The 6000-nt window shown below is 40.8% G+C and overlaps 1 long non-coding RNA gene across 1 annotated transcript; it reads left to right on the plus strand.

The window, feature by feature from the left end:
• Positions 1 to 2673: 2673 nt before the first annotated feature.
• Positions 2674 to 3478, plus strand: LOC308193153. The gene is made up of 3 exons (XR_013949418.1): positions 2674 to 2734; positions 2842 to 2917; positions 3201 to 3478. It is a non-coding gene; the product is annotated as an uncharacterized lncRNA (long non-coding RNA).
• The last annotated feature ends 2522 nt before the right edge of the window (positions 3479 to 6000 follow it).

The following is a 6000-nucleotide window of genomic DNA, read 5'->3' on the forward strand; positions in this document are numbered from 1 at the left end:
TTACCTAAACGTGGTATTTAGTACCATTTGAGGTGCCACAGGGCAAATGAGACATCTGTATGGGCTGACAGCTATGACAGATCTGATGGGGAAATGAGCCCTAGATCAAACAAAATAAATGAGGGCATCTCAAATGACCTCAGACGCTTTTATTTAGGCAATCCAGTCTAGCTGCTGCATTTGATCAGCTGACTCTCTAGACTCCATCGATAACATTGACTGGAGGCTTAGGTCACTTGGCTCAACATGAATAACAACAGCAAGTTCCTTTAGTTTTAATCTGTCCCTAATGGATTTAAAATAACTTAAAACATTCACATTTATTTTGCTAAATGGAGGCCTTTTGGCATGATCTGGTCATATCCGTATTATGAAATTCTCCTGCCCTTCGAAATTAGGTGGCCAGATCTCAGCGGCTGTTTGGAAATTGTCCATTCATCTGTCTGCCTCTGCCAGGCTACCCCAACAGGTTAGACAGTACCAGACACCTGCACAGGCTGCGGAACTCGATCCGTCTATATTGTAAATAGCCAGCAAGGTACTGGCCTGGCTTGGGTCCAGGCAAACTAAAAGTCTACTAAGCAATTCCCTGGCACAGTTTAAGAGTTAGCATTGGCCAGGGACAATTTCCGAGTACAGAGAGTAAGAAAGGGAAACAAACAGGGAGAATGACCAGAGAAGATTCATTTCCTTAGTAAATCAGGAGAAAAACTCTAGCACCAGAGAAGTCATCTAGAATCAGGATCGTTACCAAATAAGTTAAAACCGTGCCAGTTGGAAAAGCATCCACCTTTTTCTTCTCTTTTGTCCATACTTAGAATGATGTGTCACCTATCTACCCTTCCATAAGGCATCCTTTAAACTAGACAGGTCCTCAGGTCCTCCTTGTGGGTACAAAGAAATAGGCACCCTAGTGTGTGATGCAGCTGACCTTTACATTTCTACATTAAAAGCAGATGAATCACCTGGAAATACCTGTTGTAGAGTATAAAAGGAGTCTAGATGAGCTTAGAGGTCTTCCATCCAAACCTACCTCTGTAATTTCCTGAGAAGCTTCTACCTGCAAACTTAGGCCACTAATCACTAAAATCCTCATCAACAGCAATTAGACAGACCCCTTCAGCACAAGAAACTTCGGAGTTAGGACCTTTGTTTTGGGTTGCAAAAAGGATATTTCATTTGACTACAAAAAAAAGGTATTTTGTCTGACTACAACTCACAGATAACTTTTTTTTTTTCTTCTTCAAAATCTTGCTTGAAAATTTCCTCCAGAACCTGAACAATATGCTATTTAGATGTGGCTTTCAGAATTTTAGTCGGTGTGGTTACTTTTCTGCAGTTGAGGGGAACATCTGGATTGAAAACAAAATGTTTCTTCATGTTTTTTGCAACTTTGTTGTGTAGTCTGCAGCTGCTTCATAATTGTAACAAAAAATCAACTATATTATTCACACTGTCAGGAGTGAAAATAATGAAAAATGATGGAAAAGGAGAAGACAAAGCTTGTTGTGTTTGCAACTTTTTCCCCAGCTAAACATGTCAGGTCTGTTGCTGCCTGTTTCTGTAATTTCCTTCCGGCTTAGATTATTCCATCCTAAAATAATTTAGGTTATACTTTTACTAATGGAAAAATACAGGAAGGACTTCTTATATGATACGAAAATTCTCTCCGGTATTACTTTTCCCCTGCATGTTGCAGAGTACCAAGTCTGACTTCAAGCAAATTTCGTAAATGGAAAGACAAAATACTTTTTTTTTTTTTTTTTCCATTAGTTTGGTTTGCATAAGTGACAGTTACACAGCATGTTAGAAGTGATTGAGGCTTTCACCAACTGGCATGGACTTCTCATTAGAGCAGAACGATTACTAGGATGACTTGTCAGTCAAAAGACATTATATTTGCCATGGCTATGTTGTAATTAAACATAGATCACAACCCACAAGCAAGCATTGCTCTGAAAAAAAGAATACATTTCATGTAATGCTGAATTGAAGGAGCTTTTCAAGGAAAGGGTCTAGGATGAAACTTATTTGGGCCATATGATTTCCCTGAACTGTCCCAAGGCCCTGCCTTGTGCTTTTCCAGAGACCCACATGCAACATACTACAGGAAAACACTTAATTCTTTCCCTGGCATAAAAAAAAAAAACTTGCTTGTTTGTTTTTCCACAGGGTCATTTGCTGTGCCTGCATTTTAGCACATATTCCATAAGCAGCGAAGTTCACACTGATACACTTCTCCCTAGCTAACGTTACCAGGAGTCACTGTAATACACTTGGAAACAAAACAAAACATCTTTGTATTACACAGACTTCTCATCGAAGATGTTACAAAAGAGGGATCTCATTTTAGAGATGGAGAAATGAAAACGGAAAGGACTTTCCTATCTAAGCAGAAAAACCTGGAACACAGTCCTTCTGTCCCGTTCTGCAGCCCATGCTATCTCCTTGTACCAGTCCCCTTGCCTCATCTGTGCACAAGACTGTGCACAAGAGAGAAATTTTACTTACTGCTTCTCATTAAAAGAGAAATCATTCCACTCTTTCACATGTTAAATAAAGTTTTTAGGCAACACTCTGAGAGAAAAACTAATTTTCATCTTACCTAAAAATCCAAACTAGGCTCATTTTTCACCAGTCTATATTCATGCCTTATCTTTTTTTTCCTTATAGAGCTGTTGAACACGAATGTTCAGTTCTTATCCCAGAGGGAGCCACATTTCCCTAAGAGTTGGTACAAGTCCATACATCTTAGATAAGTCTGTTAAGATCACAAAGTCCTTTGAGATTTCCAAATACCGCTATTATGGAAATAGCCATTGTTATTCTTGTTTTTAATAGCTGCTGACAATCATGAATATTTTGAGGACAAGTGCCAAGTTAGAAGCTGTGTTCCTGAATAGACCTTTTAAACTACGTAAGGACTCTATTACAAGTTTGGGGTAATTTTTTGAGAAGCTTTATGTTGATGTGTCTGGACTCTCATCCGAGATTTGCTCTCATCCATCTGATTTGCTTCTGGTGGAAGCAAATCAGACTTACACAACAAAGACTGGCAGTCATACTTACGTGTCTCCTTGTGGAGTCATTTTATAGCTTTCACAGAATCACAGAATGGTTGAGATTGGAAGGGACCTCTGGAGATCATCTTGTCCAACCCCCTGGTTACGTTAAAAATGTTCTGTGCTTCATCTTTGCAGGGCTTTATGGAATTCACTTGAGCTGCCTGAAACTGAGCATTTCCATTTCATGACAAATGTTGAAACTTCACAATGTATTTTTATTGTCAGGATGAAAAAAAAAAACAACACATGAATAAAAAACTTTGTGCCCATTTAGAAAAGCGTTGCTTTAAAAATAACACACACACACACACGTATTCACATGCATGGAAAAAATCACTGCAAAATGAAATGGTTGATTCAAAACTTATTTTTCTTTTTATCTTTCAATTAGGTCTTTATTTCCTGACAAAACAGTTCTATTGGTCCAGGATGTGGCTTATCTTATCACGTTGAGATGAGGTCCTGTCAGGTTATGCTCCGGATAAGGATGCTATTACTGGACAATGGATTGGGTAGTTCCGAATATTATGGATGGAATTCAGCTGCAGTTTTAGGGCGTCTTCATTATGTAGTGTCTAGATGGGATCTGCTGATCATATTTCTGCTCTCATGAGGGATTTTCTACAGCCAACAAGTCTAGGTGTAATCCAAGTCACTCTAAAGCAGATACCTACTCTTAGGCAGGTGAATTGCTTTCCAGTTTCTATTGCCTGTACTGACTGGTTCTCCAGTAACTATAACAGGAGCCTAGACTATATTGGGTACAGGTCCATTTAGGTTTGAAGCTGATACCAAATGCACTGCTTACCAGTGGGGTAGGAGCCTACTGAGAAGAAAATAATGGCAAGAATATGAAGCTTCTTGTCCATTTCATATTTTTATGTGTATTTGGAATACACCTGAGACCATTTTGGACCCATATCTAGAGTATGAAACCCTGAGCAAGGCTATCTTGTCACTAAATAAACTTGTCATATTTTTAAGTTGTTAATTTGCTATGGAGGACAAAACTCTGTAGTTTGTGCAAGGCAAAGCTGACTCAGATTAGTTAACCAAGACTGAAAACTACCTGAACCTGTCTCTGCGAAGATCTTGTGTTGACTTAGCCATTTGATTTAGCAATCAGATGTAAAAACACAACATTTTTGAAGCTTGTCTAATGAAGATGCTTGGAGTGAAATTCTTTAGACCACATGTCAATGTCTGAATCTGAGAAAATTACCCCAGGCTCCCTTTATTGTCAATTGAAAGAAAAAGGCATTTAGAGTGTGAGTCATCTGACCTATTTTAGATGTCCATTTTGGAGTGATGAGTTGCAGATGAAATGCTGCTTCTCTTCACTGAGTACCAGAGGAGCAGAGGGCAATTAGCTTAGACGTAGATGTCTAACGGGATTAGATGAACTCCTCCCGTCCCCATTTCAGAGCACAATGAGGTTATGCTTTGCTCTATCAGCAGCAAATAGCTTTATCACCCAACAAACACCACGGCCAATATGAGATCTGGTCCAAGACTAATCTGCATGGAGATGGGAGCAGCCACTGGAACTGGAGCTCCATCCCCACTCGAGAATGATTCACAGCTTGCTGAGGTCAACAGGAATCTTTCCATTTGCTTCAGCAGGCTCTGTGAGCCCTGGGGTTTAAGCATACATTAATTTAGCAGCTGGGTGCCACAATTTAAGATAACATCGTTCTTCTGTTTTTTATTATTAATGTTTTGCCACTCTCAGAGCAGAGCTGGCAGAGCAAAGTGAGTCATAGACTAGTATGGGGGCTCAGTGAGCCGTAAAGGCTGGGTATATGTCAGCACAACAATCCCTTCCCGTAGTGCCTGAGCCTCTTCTGATTTGGTGGATCTAGTCCACAGTCTTCATTATCACAGCAATCAATATTTAACCCCTGTCCATCTAATCCAAGGCAACCACTGGCCTGTGCTTTACAAAGAGCAGCTTCCCCATCCAGTCTCTGTGTTATCCCCTTCGTCAGAGACTCAGCAGGCTGATCAGTTGGCTCACCAGAAACAGGAGTAAATCTGGGAGTCTGCTTTAAAATGCTTAGCTAGGTCCTTGTTACGATCTGTGAAGGTCAGGTCAGCTCCAGCTGAAGGGAGATGGGAGGATGCTTCATCTGGAGGGTGCCTGTCCCTGACAGTGCCGTAAGGGGGGGTTAACTTTCCCCACAGCAGCCCACACAGTGCTGTGCTCTGCACTTGTAGCTTGAAGAGCATCGGTATCACACTTGGCTATTGCTGAGCAGAGCTGGTGCAACGCCAAGGCTGGCTCTCCGAACCCCACTCCCACAAAGACCAGTAGGTCTTTCATTATGGAAGCATTGATCTTCCCAAGCAATCACGATGTGTATTGAGGCTCCACTTCCCAAAACCTCTCTGAACATCTCTTGCTGATGGGAAGTAAAGAATTTTTTTTTTTTCTGCATGGCTTTTGCTTTTTCCTTTCATTAAACTGCTCTTACCACAAACCTGCAAGTTGTTTTTATTTATTTATTCATTTATTTATTTTTCCCTCCATCTCATTTTCTCCCCCCACCCTGTCCCGCTGAGGAGGGACTGTGATAGCACGGCTGTGCAGTGCTTAGCTGCCTATCAGTGGTAAACCACAACGGAGAGGGGCCTGTGGGTGACTGGAGTTTACAGCACTATAACCAGAACTTGAATCCATCATTAACTGCTTCCCTGGTGTACAATCTTTACCCTTCCGTCATTCAGCCACTTTGAAGCTACATCTGAGTAGCAAGTCTGAGGGATTAAATAAACTACCTCTGGTGATGAGGGGACTGAAAGCGTCTTTGATAGGAATTCAATGTATACAAAACTTTTCAGAGCAAACTGCATGGTGTTCTTCTCTGCCAGCCAGCCAGAGATATTGTATATATAAGGGAGAACTGATAAGACAAAATATATCATTGAACTGCAT

Source organism: Anser brachyrhynchus, assembly GCF_964034855.1.
Source record: "Anser brachyrhynchus genome assembly, chromosome: 3".
NCBI classification, from domain to species: domain Eukaryota; kingdom Metazoa; phylum Chordata; class Aves; order Anseriformes; family Anatidae; genus Anser; species Anser brachyrhynchus.